The sequence below is a fragment of the Schistocerca cancellata genome, chromosome 4 (assembly GCF_023864275.1).
Source record: "Schistocerca cancellata isolate TAMUIC-IGC-003103 chromosome 4, iqSchCanc2.1, whole genome shotgun sequence".
Classification (NCBI taxonomy): Eukaryota; Metazoa; Arthropoda; class Insecta; order Orthoptera; family Acrididae; genus Schistocerca; species Schistocerca cancellata.
This window is the reverse complement of record NC_064629.1, coordinates 565,164,581-565,181,366: the sequence shown is the minus strand read 5'-3', so window position 1 is coordinate 565,181,366 and position 16,786 is coordinate 565,164,581. Positions and strand designations below refer to the sequence as shown.

At 40.0% G+C, this 16,786-nt stretch overlaps 1 long non-coding RNA gene across 1 annotated transcript in view; it reads right to left on the bottom strand.

Annotated features, from left to right (window-relative positions):
• The window catches only part of LOC126185186 (uncharacterized), a 38,510-nt gene extending 32,022 nt beyond the window's left edge, over positions 1–6,488 (bottom strand). The window contains exon 1 of the long non-coding RNA XR_007536979.1: positions 6,432–6,488. This is a non-coding gene — a long non-coding RNA (uncharacterized LOC126185186). The remainder of the gene's footprint in view (positions 1–6,431) is intronic.
• Between the last annotated feature and the right edge of the window lie 10,298 nt (positions 6,489–16,786).

The window sequence follows — 16,786 nt, the reverse complement described above, 5'->3', positions numbered from 1 at the left end:
GCGCTGCGGTCGGCAACGCCTATATAAGATAAATGTCTGATGCAGGTGTTAGATCAGTTACTGCTGCTACAGTGGCAGGTTATCAAGGTTTAACTGATTTGGAACGTGGTATTATATTCGGTGCACGAACGATGAGCTATAGCATCTCCGAGGTAGTGATGAAGTAGGGATTTTTCCATATGACCATTTCACGAGTATACCATGAATATCACGAATTCGTTAAAACATCAAATATCCGACATCGCTGAGGCCGGAAAAAGATCCTGCAAGAACGGGACCAACCACGACTGAAGAGAATTGTTCAAAGTGACGGAAGTGCAACTCTTCCGCAAATTGCTGCAGATTTCAATGCTAGGTCATCGACAAATGTCAGCGTGCGAACCATTCGGTGAAGCATTTGGCCCACTCGTATACCCTTGATGACTGCACGACACAAAGCTTTACGCCTCGCCTGGGCCCGTCAACACAGACATTGGACTATTGATAACTGGAAACATCTTGCGTGGTCGAACGAGTCTCGTTTCAAATTATATCGATCGGATGGACGTGTACAGATATGGAGACAACCCCATGAATCCATGGACCCTGCATGTCAGCAGTGGACTGTTCAAGCTGGTAGAGGCTCTCTGATGGTGTGGAGCGTGTTTAGTTGGAGTGATAGAGGCCCCTGATATGACTAAATACGACACTGACATGTGATACGTACGTAAGCATCCTGTCTGATAACGTGCATCCGTTCATGTTCATTTTGCATATCGATGGACTTGGGCAATTCCAGCAGGACAATGCGACACCCCACACGTCCAGAATTGCTACGGAGTGGCTCTAGGAACACTCTTCTCGGTTTAAACACTTCCGCTGACCGCCAGACTCCCAAGACATGAAAATTATTGAGCATATCTGGGATGCCTTGCAATGTGCTGTTCAGAAGAGATCTCCACCCCCTCGTACTCTCACGGATTTATGGACAGCCCTACAGGTTCATGGTGTCAGTTTCCTCCAGCACTACTTCAGACATTAGTCGAGTCCATGCCACGTCGTGTTGTGGCACTTTTGCGTGCTCGGGGGGCCCTATACGATATTAGGCAGGTGTATCAATTTCTATGACTCTTCAGTGTAGATTTTCAAAGAGCTGTAAGAAGCCATCTTTCAGCGTTTTTTGTGCATTCCTGCACAAAGACCATGCGAGTAACAGTCTTCCAAATTCCCAGCTTTGAGATTTACACGTTCCTGGTGAGGCTGCTCGTATTTGTACCTGGACTCGCTCGTAGCGGTCACGTAGCCGGATCGGCCGCGGCGCGCCCTGAACCCTGCGCCTGCTATCGTTCAGGCGTACAATAATTTCACCTTCCTTCCCTCATACCTACTCCAGGCGGCCAAATCACTCGCCTACATACGAGTATCGTTACAAGCTCAAGTGTATGTAAGTTGTAATAGCTCTGCACTGATGAAGAGGCTTCCACAGAGTAGAATATACGGAGAGCCGCATCCTATGAGCCTTCAGACTGAAGACGACGATGACACGTGTAATACAGATTTAAGTGCCATAATAATCAACCGTCTTCAAGTGATTATCAGAGTCATCAACGTTAGTTGCTTAGCAGTAGTCTTAGCTGATTGTAGCCTGCGTTGGTTGCTTCTGTCAGTTAATGCATAACATTATTGTTCCATATCCCCGAAGGCCATGAGAGTTACGGAACACAGTGTGTGAATGAGTGATTGGGAGATGGTGACGAAGTAAATCGCATGCGGCCCTCAAAGGATATTAGTGTGACCCGTCCCACCTATATAATGGTGACACCTTAAGCGAGCACCTGCACATAACCCAGTTAGCAGTGAATATTTTGGTAGGTGTTTTTTTTGCATGTCCCTCTTCGGCAGCACCTGTTACAATCAGTTATTATTGGTTTCTCCGACTTGAGCTTACTGCAATTTAATTAAAGAGAATTTTACACCAGGCGCGTTTTGCTTTTATTTATAAAGCATCTTCCGTGGTTGTTCTGTGACATGTACAAACATACGTGTCCAAAGTACAAACATATTATCCGATTTGCAGAAAAACCAGGGAAGCGAAACTCGTCCGGTGTAAAATGCTCTTTAATTAAATTGCAGCTAGCTCAAGACGGAAAAAACCAATAACAACTGACTTTGCTAGGCGATTACCGCACGGCGGGCCCAACGAGTGAATAAGGAGATTGAACTCTGGTGTTTGCTAGACTCCGCCCTTCAGAATGATGCAGTTGGGCCCGTGGAGCAACAGCGTTGGCTTTGAAAAACAGACGAGTGCACTGCAGCGCATTTAAAGCAATTGAGTTGTATTACTATACGGTAAATGATAACAGCCAAACAGTTGCAGGATAAAGATTTATTGAAATCCTTGACCACGGTTTCGGTATATCGAAATATACCTTCATCAGAAGCAAAAATACACCTGAACAGGATGACACCTTTATTAGCAAAAAACGTAGCAACATAACTGAGATATAAGGAAAAACAAACGCTTATGGCTTTAAGTAACCATGAAAATTACCGAAGTATTACAAGCACAAAAACATTTAGTCATTTACTAAAATCACGTCTTGCAGTGGAGATACACAAAACAATCGCACCAAAGGCGGCTCCAGTAGTTAAAATATCACCTCCATCTGTACAGCTTAATTATGAAAAGATGGTCGATGCGAACGCAGCATACTCTCTCTACTTAGCTTGTGAACTAGCGTGAAGAGGGAGTGGAAGCACTAGGGCAGACAGTTTCACCGAGAGGGCACTTGCGGTATGCACGAGACACTCGCGCACGTTAAAACCTAGGATACACACTCATGCGCTTCAAAATTTTAAGGGTTGTGCTAATTCAAACCCTCTGTCTTAATAAATAAAACATATCAGAACCATTTAAACCACCTGCATACAATGAAAAATATGAACACCGATTTGCCTGTGTCCTAGTGACACACAGGTGAAGCTTGCGCTAAGGAACATATTCAACGATAGAAGGCACTAGTGTTTTCTCTTCATAATTAAGCTGTACAGATGGAGGTGATATTTTAATCTTAACTGCTGGTGCCGCCTTTGGCACGATTGTTTTATGTATCTCTACTGCAGGATGTGATTTTAGTAAGTTACTAAAAGTTTTTGTGCTTGTAATACTTTGGCAATTTCCATGGTTACTTAAAGCTATAACCGTTTGTTTTTCTCCTATCCCAGTTGTTGCTGAGTTTTTTGCTAACGAAGGTGTCATCCTGTTCAGCTGCATTTTTGCTTCTGATGAAGGTATATTTAGATATACCAAAACCGTGTCAAGGATTTCAATAAATCTTTATCCTTCAACTGTCTGGCTGTTATTTACCGTGAAGATTTTTAACAGTTGCTGCTTCAGCCATGTTTAAAATTTTGAAATGTTGTATTACTTTTCTAAATAAATTTACGTTTCTATGAAAATCTAAGTGAGGGAGGGGGAAGGCACCTAAACGCGAATCTCGTTTATCTGGCCCTGGTCCATATCAGCTTTTAAATATGTACCCTTGGCTTAAAGCTCTGTTAAAGAAACCATACCGTCATGCGTGTGAAGAGGTTTAGAGAATCAACGCTAAATCTAATAAAAATGCGTGACACAGGTATGAAGGACACTTCTTTCGAATAGAAGTTGGCTCTTTTGCATCTTACCACCTTCCTGGACAACACAAGAAGTGTACATTGATTTGACTAACTGAAGGGGGTAGGCTTTCGGGAAATTTAAATCTCGCAGAATCAGTGAAGTCTACCTTCTGCAAATTTGCTTCTAGACTATTTGATTCCAATATTTCAGGAAGTGTGTAAGGAACAAGCGCAGACTGGTCTGCGTTCAGAAAACCGAATTAATGTAGACCAATACAAGAGAGTATGTGAACTCTACAAATAGGCCTAATAGAAATGCGTCCCGCAATTTTCATTTCACGGAGTAGCTGCATTCATCGCAACTTTTATGCCGTTAAACGGAAAGAATAACTCAGTCTATCATCATTGTACACTTAGTTACTTGTTTTGAAAAATTATATCCGAATGTTTGCTATAATTGAACATAACAATAACCTAATCATAATGTTCCGGTCTTCTTGCAGACGCCTACAAATCTATCAAATCAACGCTATACGGACATACATTTAACGTTAGATGCTTAATAAACGTCGTGCGCTAGGGAGACTCAGTTAACCTAATCGATTTTTTGACAAAAACAGTGCTCGGGGATAGTATAGATAATACAGAGTAAAACCAGAGGGCACTCAAACTGCAGCTGCCATTTGAATCAGAACCAAGGGCGCCCATACAGTGGCAAGTGAGGGGGGGGGGGGGGGGGGGCAAGTTCTCAGACAAAGGCAAAAAGTACTGTGTAGTCAGATGTTTTTGTTCCAAGAGAGTGATTTAAAAGTCGGTATTACGTAGGTTTTGAACAGGGTCGGAACTGTAACTATTTAGACTACTTACAAGTTGCCATTCGTCTTCCAGAATATTAAAAAATACTCCTTACCCCCCCCCCCCCCCCCCCCGGGTCTAGCCGCCCCCACCTCCCTACAAACTATCGCATGGGCGCCGTTGATAAGAACAGGTATTAAGAATTTGTGTAGGAAAGCCGAATTCCATGCACAATATGGACACGAGAAGAAGAATATGATAAACCAAATAAGATCTATGGGATAAGTAAGATATCAAATGAATAACACGCTGTGAAAGCACGTTCTGGAAGCATCACGAAACAGCCGTGTACTGGTTTACTTTAGGAAGCTATGCCATACGAATTTCATCCAAAGAAGTGTGGTCGAGGTTACGATAATTGTGCAAAATATGTTTTATAGAATATTGATGTCTACGAATCAAAGGAATCTTTTTGAGCAGGAGACGTATTGCGCATAGAAGCTGGCGAGAGAGGGTTAAGTATCAGAAAAACTCCTGTAATGATAAGCCCACAATGATTTATGTCGTAATAAATTTGAATGATGTTAAGGAAATGCCTCTAGTTCACTTTCCTACTCATTCTCGTTGCATTGGCAGTGTATAGTGTTCGTATAAAAGGCTAAGTAAATACGAGAAAATATAGTGCCAATTTGGAAATGCTACAAAGTGGTATTCAGGATCTTTACAGACATTTTCCAGAATTCAAATTTGCTGTGTGTCTTGATACTGAAGGCACATTTTAGCAGTATTAGTCTGTGTCATCGACGGTTGTAACACACACAGCTTAAATATGCCAACCAAGACTTAAATGGTCACATTTATCTAGAACAGCAGGATCGTATAGGAGCGGAAGGAAACTTGAGAATAAGGCATCCTTATTACTGCCAGACGGAATAAAAGGTGCTGTTATACCGGAAGACGCAATAACACCGAAGGAAAATATTAGAATAATAGTGTCTCTCCAAGTTAGACAAAATATGCAAGAGTGAATATAAAAACAAAGAGAATCGCCATTTACACAAAATAGTGGAAGAATAGCTTGTGTGAATAACTCGACACAACACAAAATAGTGGAAGAATAGCTTGTGTGAATAACTCTATACACACACACACACACACACACACACACACACACACACACACACAGAGAGAGAGAGAGAGAACTTTTTCTTTTGGTTAAAAAAAACGCAAAAGTCAGTTGTAAATGCTTTGCTGGTTCCACAGCATATCAGAAGAAGGAAGTAAATGACAAATTTACGTCTACACTCTGCAAGACACTTTATTGTGCGTGGTGCCAAATAAAACTATCTGTGCAACAGATTGCATACTGTCTACACTAAAAGAAAAAAAGAAAAACAAAAACAAGTATGCGTTCATGCGTTTAATGAGTAACATAAGACTACAAGCACAGTGTCTCGACATAAAATTACCGTCACAATACTGAGGCAAAATGTGACTGGTTGCAGTTTTATGTACTTACTTACGGCTACAAAGTCGTATGTTTTAGTTGTATCCTAAAAGCCGAAAAAGAAAACAGTTCATGGATAACACTAAATACATGTTTTAAAATGTTCAAAATGATAATCTGTCGGATTAGATGACCCACAAATTAAATGTTACATATAAAATGTCAACATGAAATTTAAAACTTATTTTGAGAATATGTACCACAGAGTACGCCGTAAGTTAAAGCCCTCACATAAAGTGTTTATCCGCGATCCGTTACAATCAAGATCACTCCACACACCGCCCAACGAATCATACAGAACAGGTACAAACAATTTACATTGTCGCTGACTGCATCAAATACTTGAAACCGCTTATTTACAACACGAAGCGTAGCAGACGATACCGGTTTCTCATGACAGCCAGACTTGCATCGGACGCAAGTAAAACATTTACGGCCTTATTAAAGATGTAACAAGCACCTCTCTGTACAAAATACTATCTGTAGCGTCTAATGCGCCAATACTTTTGAGAGTAAAGTCATTGATTAAGCTTACCTTAAGTACACCAAGCATCAACTGCTGAACCGACACTAACCGACTACTGACAGTAGCTGAGAATTAGTACCAATTCCGCCCGCTCGGAGCTATGTGTTCCGTTCCGTAACGCGGGAAATACGGCCTGTGCTTTTTTTAAATAGTCTTCAGGACGAAGATTAGGTACAATTAAATGTAGGTATAGTATAATTGCCATCAGCAGACTCGTCAACAGACTACACACGCGACAGAATTCGACAGCAGGTAATTGAAGATTCATGACAGTAGTTTCAGCATTCGATACGCACGGAAACAAAATTATACAAGCTGAGTAAAGGTACAATTTTCTCATTTTCTCTCTGTCTCCCTATCCGTCCTCTTAATACGAGTTTTCCATGGTTTCCTAATTCACTCCAGGCAAATCCAATTATGGAAGAAAGAGGACAAACAATGCTCATCATTCTTCTTCATATGTCATTGTGACAGAACTAAGAACGAAATACGCAGTCTGTCCCTCCGTGAGATATGCTTGATTAATTTTCACATTAAGTGCAACTCTCACGTTGTGACACGCAGCTTGCTTTATCACTTACTCCGCAATAAAAACTATTTTGTCAGTTGTGATGGACTCCATAGCTGTTCCCCCTTGCATAAAAGATAAGTAGATACTAGCGGATTAAGATACTCTTTTGTTTTCCTTACTTAAGCTACATTAAGTCTCCATAGCTGTACATTCAATAGAGATGTAGGTGAGATGATGTGTGCAATAAGTGCGTACTGCTACAAGTTCAAAATACTGTGCAAGTTGAGTATTTGTGATACCATCTGACTGTATGTTACCATTATAACAGTACTGCTCGCCCTATCTCGTGCGTTTTATAATTATGACCTAACAATTCAATATTTAGCCCATACTATGTTTCTCATTGCAGCATCTCGGTCTGTCCCTAGCAACTTGAGTGAATCAAGTTACCCGAGATCATGTCGTATCAGTTACATCTCAAGTATTAAAAAGGGGCGTATAAAGTGCAATAAAGTAAATAAACAGTGTGATATTATCAAGGAACACTGAAAACAAGTCAATGTACAATAAACTTCCTGCAGTGAGACTGTAACACGATTTTTGTAGTAAAAGTTGCGTATACTTCTCAGAAGTTATTAGTAAGTCATTTTTGGAACCATAGCACTGTCAGAAAAGGATACTTCCTAGACTACACATTTGGAAATTGCCCATGATATCTGAATTAGCCCTCTGGTAATCGAACATCTGCCTAATAAGTATATCTTCTCAGTTTCCGCGACTATCCATTATACTAGGCGAAAAAATGGCTCTTGTGAACGAAACAATAAAAGCGTGAATGAACGCTGCGAATGTCCCTAAACTTTTTCCTAAACTTCTAATGCATTCTTACAAAAAAGGGAGCAGCCGAAGATAGTTGAACGACGCTTACAAATATACATGCTACAACTTACAGCAGTACAGTTGTGCAAAACAGTGGTAGTAATTAACATGGGTTAAATATGCATCTGACAGAGAAGTTCTTTAGACGGTGTAATTTTTTCGTACTGTATCAATTCCAGTTAACAATTTCTATGGGTCGGAAAAGGAAAGGGGGACGATATTTGGACTAGGATGCGTCTGCTATTCGCTGGTCAGCCATGTGTAACTAAATTTAAATTTTTATGTGTATCCAATTATCTGTCCCTACCTGTATCACTCAACAAAATACGACATAGTATAAGGAGAAAAGTTATTAATTAAAAAAAAAGTTACACCGTCATATCAGACGAAGTTTTAATGAGCTGAGGTACTGCGGTGATGGTTTGCTCCCAATGCGGATAGATGTCGCCTGTGTGCAGATCCCAGCAACGTATCGCCGTTACCAGGCTGACGGCTGTTTTCCCCTGAGCAGCGTTCTTACTGTGAACCATTAGCAAGAATGTTTCTGCGGTTATTGAGACATGGCAACTGTTTCAAAAGAAATGTGCAAGGCAAGCAGTTAAAGTACCGGAAAATCATCTTGAGTCAACCCACGAAATGGGGAATACGTGACACAGCTGATGTTAGAAGATATCTAAAAGAAAACAAAGTTACATTGAAGACTGATTAACAATTCCAGCTAAAAATAACTCCTTTTCTTTTTTTGCTGTTAATTTTTAGCTTTTCTTCTGCAATTTCCGATGTAGCAACTTCAGTTGACATCATGCACGATTTTCTCCATACATTGCATATTTTTCTGGACCTCTTGTTTTGAGTGACAACATTTATTCTCCTTTAAAAATAAATTTTTCGTAATGAACACTGTCTCCAACTTATTTCCTTAGTGCAACCATACTACCAACGAACGTTTGCCATTACAAAACTTTTGTATAGTAATTTTTCCCTACAATCACTAACAAACCTTACATATATGTTACTTACGCTTCGATTACATGTAAGAGAACATGTCACTAAACACTGCTCGTCCAAGAATTTGTACCATGAGGAACCTTAGTTTACCCGAACTTCGCTCATATCTGTACTACGCTATACCTAGGGAGCAAACTGAAAAGACATGTGTGCGATGTTCAAAAACGGTTCAAATGGCTCTAAGTACTATGGAACTTAACATCTGAGATCATCAGTCCCCTAAACTTAGAACTACTTAAACCTAACTAACCTAAGGACATCACACACATCCATGCCCGAAGCAGGATTCGAACCTGCGACCGTCGCAGCGGCGTGGTTCCGGACTGAAGCGCCTAGAACCGCTCGACCACCACGGCCGGCTTGTGTGCGTTCTAATAAAATGTACAATATAAATATGCATTTACTACTTTCGGAGGAATTTGTTCATTATGTAATTGACTTGAACGACAAAATTAGTCTACATGTCTTCTTGTTAGTCTTCTTTTTTCGATGAACGTTATACTTCGACTGACTTGCTAACATTGACACCTTGTGGGTTACAAAACTATTGCTTTGTTGCCATCTGTATTCGTCAGATGAAAGGAGAATCGTCCAGGCTTTTTCGCTCATGCGCAATTGACTCACTGGCGGCCAGGCAATACTTTCCAAAATCATTTCGTCTCCGTCTAGCAGTCAGCGGTGGTTTATCTATATACCACTGGTTGCACATGCGACGGTCGTCACGCTGCCGAGTTTTTCAGGACGAAAGTAATCTTCACCACTCTTGAGCTCAAACAAATAATACTGTTTAGATTTGTGTGCATTAGTCTGTGTAGCATTTTAAACCACTGAAAATAATAGCTCACTAGTATGAAATTGCGTGCATTTAACAAACGTTTGCAGACTACTTTCGTTGTAAAAGTTAACAGTCACTGCTAAAGACGGATACTATTTGTTCGTACCTACATGATAAACGTAATTAAAGCAGCAACTGAGGAACTATGAATACGGTTAGTAGCAGTGTTATTGAACCACATTTTACTTACTACGAACTGACATGGGGGATCTAATTAGATGTTTTGTTCCTCTTTCCTTTACTATCACAAAATTGTGACGGAATTTAGTCAACAGAGCTTATTTGCCTTAAATATATAATAAAAATCACATAGAAATGGTTTGTATACATGCGCACACACACCGATCATACAAGGTGCCAAGTCCAGATTCAAATATTTAGTGGAAGGAGGAAACAGCTACATTATCTTATAGAGTTCCTCCACTGCAATCACTAACAACCCTTGCCTAAACACTTCTTACTTTATAGTAGTATTATAGGGAACTGCGTCACTAAACGCTGCCCTTTCAAAAATTTTGTAACAAGAGAAACTTAAGAAATCCCTATACCACATACGCCCGTTCACTAGTATTTAAAATAAACTATAGCAAGAAGAGAACTGAGAACACATGCGTCAACTGGAATAAAATGTAAAACATAAATATGCAATTATTATTGTCGGAGAAATTTGTTTATTACATAATTGACTGGAACGACGAACTCAGACTATATATCTTTCTTGTTGTGTTTTTTTTTTCGATAAACCTACTTTTTAACAGATTTGCTAGTATTGCCATCTGGTGGATTACAAAAGTATTGCTTTGTTGCTATCTGTATTCGTCAGATGGCAGGAGAATGCTCCAGGCTTCCGCTCATGCGCAGTTGACTCAATGGCGGCTAGCCGATACTTTTCAAAATCAGTTCGTCTCTGTCCAGCAGCCAGCGTCAGTTTATTCATACACCGCACGCCACACATTGTAAAGGCACTGCACTGCCCACTTTTTCAGCACAAAAGTTAGTTTTACCAATTTTGACTTGTAACTAATAATACTGTTCAGAATTCTGTGCGTGAGTTCGTGTAGCATTTTTAAACCATCGAAAATATGAAATTGTGTGTATTTTCGAACATTTGAAGCATACATTGGCTGTAATTCCAAACGTTCAGTTGCTAAATACGGATATCATTCGTTCGTATCTACATGATAAATATAACTAAAATAGTAACTGAGGAACAGTGATTGCAATTAGTAGCAGTATTACTATATCACATTGTACTTATTACAAATTGACGCAGGAGTTTTAGTGAAATGTTTCGTTCCGCTCTGGTCTTCTGTATATTATTAAAAAATTGCGACTCAATTTTGTCAACAGAGCTTATTTGGTTTAAATTACTAACAAAGCTCGCATAAAAATAGGTTTTTATATTCGTACGCACCAAACGATGCAGGATCCGGACCTCAAGGGACCAAGGGGGGGGGGGGGAGGGGGGGTGGTTTCTATGGATCATGACTATGACGGCCACACACCTCCCCCTTTCTCAACAACATTATATTGTGGATATAATCATTTCAAATTTCTCAGCTAACTCCCAGCATCAAAACTTTGAGTACCTTAAGTGGTAAGGAGAATTACAAGCTATGTTGCACAGAGGATACTTTTCAGTTTATAGCCCACGCGGATGTATGTTTGGCCTGCGGCTGCACTGAACATTCCAGCCAGGCAAGAACACTTATTCACCTGCTTATATAAATGCCACCAACATTAGATATGCTACATGGTTCGCTAGTCCACAAGTAGAAATGGCAAATCATATTAAATTAAATCAAGAAAGAAATCGAATGACCCGCCACCAATTAAAAAATAAATAAAATAAAAAATAAAGTAAATGGAAGATTGTCTTTCCTATGGCGAAAACGACAGAAAGAAATAACATTCCCCGTATTTACACACTCGCATGCCCATAATCTGCAAATTGTGCTCACAGCTGTAGCGGTGAGTAAGGATAACAGTGAGCACCCACTCTTATTTTTATATTTTGTAAATCATGATTCTGTCAAAGTTGTGAAAGTTTGTTTCCACTATACTTAGTAAATCTACTGCACTTTACCAATGAATGCATTTCACATAATGTCTTTCTCTGAACTGCGGTTTCTAGGGAATTATGTTAAAAGGATGTGCTGAACACTGATGTAAACAAATTATTATTATTATTATTATTATTCACGTTTTGGCCCTAGTGGTCCAGGTCATGTACAACATGGTACGTTTTCAGCGCTTTGTTTCAACTTTCTTTTGTGCCCATATCACCTTTATTCTCCTAGAACAGGCTTTTTTACGCACGTCAGATCAAGTTGTTCTGGCATTCCTGGGTTTTTATGCAAGGCAGATTGTCTAGTCGTGAATTTTGTTCCTAAGTATTTTCCTATGTTGTATATCAAGTTGTGATATTCCTGTTTCTTTCATTGTACGGGTCGATTTTATTGTTTCAGTTTTTGCTCTACTGCGAGTTTCCTAGAATTCTGCAACCAATCAAATTAATGTTGCTGGTTCCATTCTTTTCATTCTTTTAGTATGCCCACAGAATAGATGTTGGTATACTTTTGAGTCTCGTTATTTGCTCTTAGGCTGTGTGTTCCTTTTTCAGTATAATTCGAACCTAACATTTTCATGACTACGTTTGGGTCTCTCTTGAATTTTCTGTCTGTGTCTTTCTGTTTGAAATGTGTGTGTCAGGCCCATAAAGACACTCTAGTTCGGCGACTGTTCTGCAGTGTCTCAGTTCGGTGTATTTTGAGGTGAATTTTTTATTGCAGCTGTCACTTGTAAGCCTCAAAGCTGTTTCCCATTTTTGACAACGAATTTCGCAGACAGTATCTTAAATGCCAGTTTCCTTAACGATTTCGCCTAAACATTTGAAATGAGAAATACTCTCGAATTTCCAGCATTTAGTTTTTAGAATTTTGGGTGCCACATTGTTGCTGGAAAAGTATTTTTTTTCTTTTTTCAAACAAGATCTGGAGCCCCACTCTTTCTGCAGTTCCTTTAAGAACTTTTTTTTGTGGTGTCTTAATGTCCTGACATAGAATTACCACGTCGTCTACAAAAGCTAAGCAGTCTATCCTAATACAGATTATTCCTGATTTCATTTGTTTGTCAATTTTTAGCTCTGCTTTCAGTTCCCGGCATTCTTGGATTACTTTGCCTAAGACACAGAAAGTATGGAGAGTCCTTCCCTTTGTCTCACTCTCGTGTTAATTTGAAGATGTTTCGAGTTTTCTCCCCTGAATTTTACCCTAGATTTTGTACTATTTAGTGTTTCATTAATAACTGCAGTTGTTATTAACTTTCGTTCTGCCTCCCTTCAAATGTAGTGGGGGTATCAACGCAGTTTTCCAGTCATCCGGAATTTTCTCCGCTTGCCAAATGTTCTGCATGATCAATGAATTTCTTTCAAGATTTTTGGGACAGCTGATTTCAGGAGTTCTGCTGCAATACAGTCTTCATCAGCTTCTTTCTAGGTAGAAAGCTTTACGTTGGTAGAAAGCTTTACGTTGGGTTCGGAGCAGTTTAAGAGGCATTCTTTCTTTAAAAAAAATTGGAACGTTCTCTGCAGTTTTCTGGTTGATAAGTACTAATTGTCCATTTTCCATCTTGAAGCAGCAATTTTTGGAGTGGTATCAATTTTTCTGTGTTTTAAGAGTTGTATAAAACGTCCTGGTGTAATTTTGGTAGTCGCCTACAATTTCACGACTGCTGTCATATTGCCTTTTTATTTTTCTGATTAACTTTGAAACGTATTTTCTTGCTACCAGGAACATGTTATGAACATTTTCCGACTGGTTACTACTCCATGTTTTATGTCGGGATATTACTTCTTGTGCACAGTCTTCATTCCATCAATGATGTCTCTTCCACGTTTGTAAAGGAATTTGGTTTTGAACAGTTTTGATAAGCATGTGTTTGTGATGTTCACAATTTTGTGTATACATTTTGTCGACTTCATTTGCTAACAGCAGTAGCTGGATTTTGCTATTGTTAGATTTAGCAATTACTGACCTCTTCTGCTGAATTTCTGAGGTTATAAATTTAGGTTCATTTTGTTGGATAGTAGTCTGTGACAGTATTTGTTCCTTTGTGTACATGCACCCTTAACATCTCATAATGGGGATACAAAATTGAGAAATAATCTATTTTGCAGTTCATCTATTTTCTTGCTGGACGTGCGCCTCCTCAAAATTATGTCAACCCTTTTTAATAAATAACCCTCAAAACTAAAAATACAGCGATTGCCTAACAAATTACATTATTATTATTATTATACAATAATTATCCTATAAAACATTTTGTTGTTGTTATTTTCAAAATTTTAGGCATTTGTGGCACATTAAAAATGGTATTGACGACAATTGTGTTCTGGGGGTGGGGGATGAGGGGATGGCGAAGCCAGCAACAAGCCCGTCCTGCCAGCAGAAAATCAATAAGAGTATTTTAACATAACAGCTATGCGCTGTTAGTTGCAGACTTAACTGTTTCAGATTGGGGCAAGTTACAGAATTTGTTCAGAGAAGGTACGGTGCTTACAGGAAAAATCACTTTCGTTACATGCGGTTGCTATGCATTACGACTGCAATTTTTTCAGCTATCGGTCGACAAAATGTAGTTACAAATTACCTGTATCTTCACTGCTTTTGATGGCTGGTTACAAAGGAAACATAAAACGTCATTAATTTTCCACGAAATAGGTATTTGTCTCATAAATCATTACTGGCATACATTAAACGAAACAAAAATCTTTGACTTACGTTTAGACACGCAAACTGTTAACAATCAATAGAAAATCAAGACTATTCGTAGTACACGTCCGTTTTCTTTAACAGTTGTTTATTACGAAATTCAAAGCAAGCTAATGATAAACAGTAGTAATTTGGCGAATGAGTTAACAGATTTTATACTCAAAATAGAAGTTGTTATATTAGAATTTCGAAACTAGGCCATAGAACTGCCATAGGGATTATAAATAGTCGAAAATGCCCTATGAAAGTCTTCATATATCTGAGACAGAAGTAATGGACTTTTATTGTTATTCACCGGACTTCAGCACAAACTATATCAGTAAACTTAACATTGATTTTTTGCCAATATCTGATTCATAAATTAAATTTTCGTATCTGCAATTTATGTAACTGAGTTTTCTATGCAAGTGAGACCAGCTTTCTCCTTCTTCATTGTAAGTGCATCTGATCTACCGAACGAGCCTTACTTGGTTAAGCAGTTACCTATAATGATGTCGACATGTTGTTTTCAAATGTAGCTCAATCGAATCTAAGCATTCTAAAAGTACGGAACGAGGTGAACACTTTGATTTTTATAACCCATATTATTAATTCTGCTAGCTGTTCCTGGCTTAAGAATGTTATTTTAAGAGTACATTTTACATAAAAACTGCGTCTATCGGAGCAGTAACGCGATAGTAAACTAATGTTGCAGTATCGTGAGTCACATTATATTTCAACTGGAAAAGAGAAGGTTTTATTTTAATCTTCACTGACGGAAAAAAATCGCAACAGCAAAAACTAATTAATGTAGAGTAATGAAAATTCTGGAATACACTTGTCTAGGCAACGTACTTAAGTGATTAACACTGCAAGATCACAGTTATTATCAGCGCGAGATAAGCTACTGCAAATGTGAAATGCTGGTATATTGGATGGTTGGTTGATTGATTTGGGGTAACGACCAAACAGCGAGGTCATCGGTCCCATCGAATTAGGGAAGGGTGGGGAAGGAAGTGGGCCGTGCCCTTTCAAAGGAACCATCCCGGCATTTCCCTGTAGCGATTTAGGGAAATCACGGAAAACCTAAAGCAGAATGGCCGTACGCGGGTTTGAACCGTCCTCCTCCCGAATGCGTGTCCAGTGAGCTAACTACTGCGCCACCTCGCTCGGTGCTGGTACGTTAATAACCGGTGTAACCACCAGAATGTTGAATGCAGGCATGTAGAAAAAAAACGTTCAAATGTGTGTGAAATCTTATGGGACCTAACTGCTAAGGTCATCAGTCCCTAAGCTTACACACTACTTAACCTAAATTATCCTAAGGACAAACACACACACCTATGCCCGAGGGAGGACTCGAACCTCCGCCGGGACCAGCCGCACAGTCCATGACTGCAGCGCCTTAGCCCTCTCGGCTAATCCCACGCGGCTCAGGCATGTAGACGTGCATGCATTGTGTCGTACAGGTGTCGGATGTCGGTTTGTGGTGTGAGTTCCACGCTTTCTGCACTTCATCGGTCAACACAGGGACCGTTAATTCTGTTTGTGGATGAGGCTACGATTGACGTCCAATAATGCCCAATATCTGTTCGATAGGAGACAGATCTGGTGATGGAACAGGTCAAGGCAACATGTTGACTCTCTGTAGAGCATATTGGATTACAACAACGGTAACGGTAAGGGGGCGAGCGTCACCGTGTCAGAAACAACCCCGGGAATGCTGCTCATCAATGGCAGCACAGTAAGTGGAATCACCAGACTGACGTACAAGCTCTCAGTCGGCGCGCGTGGGATAGCCCCCAGAGTGCTCCTGCTGTCAAACGAAATCGCACCCCAGACGATAACTCCATTAGTAGGTCCAGTCTGTCCAGCACGCAGAGAGGTTGGGTTCAGGCTCTCAACTGGCCTCCTTCTAACCAGCAAACAGCCATCACTGGCACCGAAGCATAACCAGCTGTCGTCAGAAAATACCACAGATCTCCACCCTGCATTCCAATGAGCTCGCACTTGACACCACTAAAGTCGCAAATGGCAGTGGTTTGGGATCAGTGGAATGTACGCTGCAGGGTGTCTGGCTTGGAGCTGTCCTTGAAGTAACCAATAAGTAACAGTTCGTTGTGTCACTGTGGTGCCATCCGCTGCTCAAATTGCTGTTGCAGATGCAGTATGATGCGCCAGAACCAAACGCCAAACACGATGGTCTTTGCTCTCGGTAGTGCCAGGTTGTCGTCCGGAGCGACAGCACATTCTCGTCACCACCGCTGCCAGCAATCATGTACAGTAGTTACATTCCTGCCAAGTCTTTCTGCAATAACGCATAATGAACACCCAACTTCTCTTAGCCCTATTATACGACCTCGTTCAAACTCAATCAGCT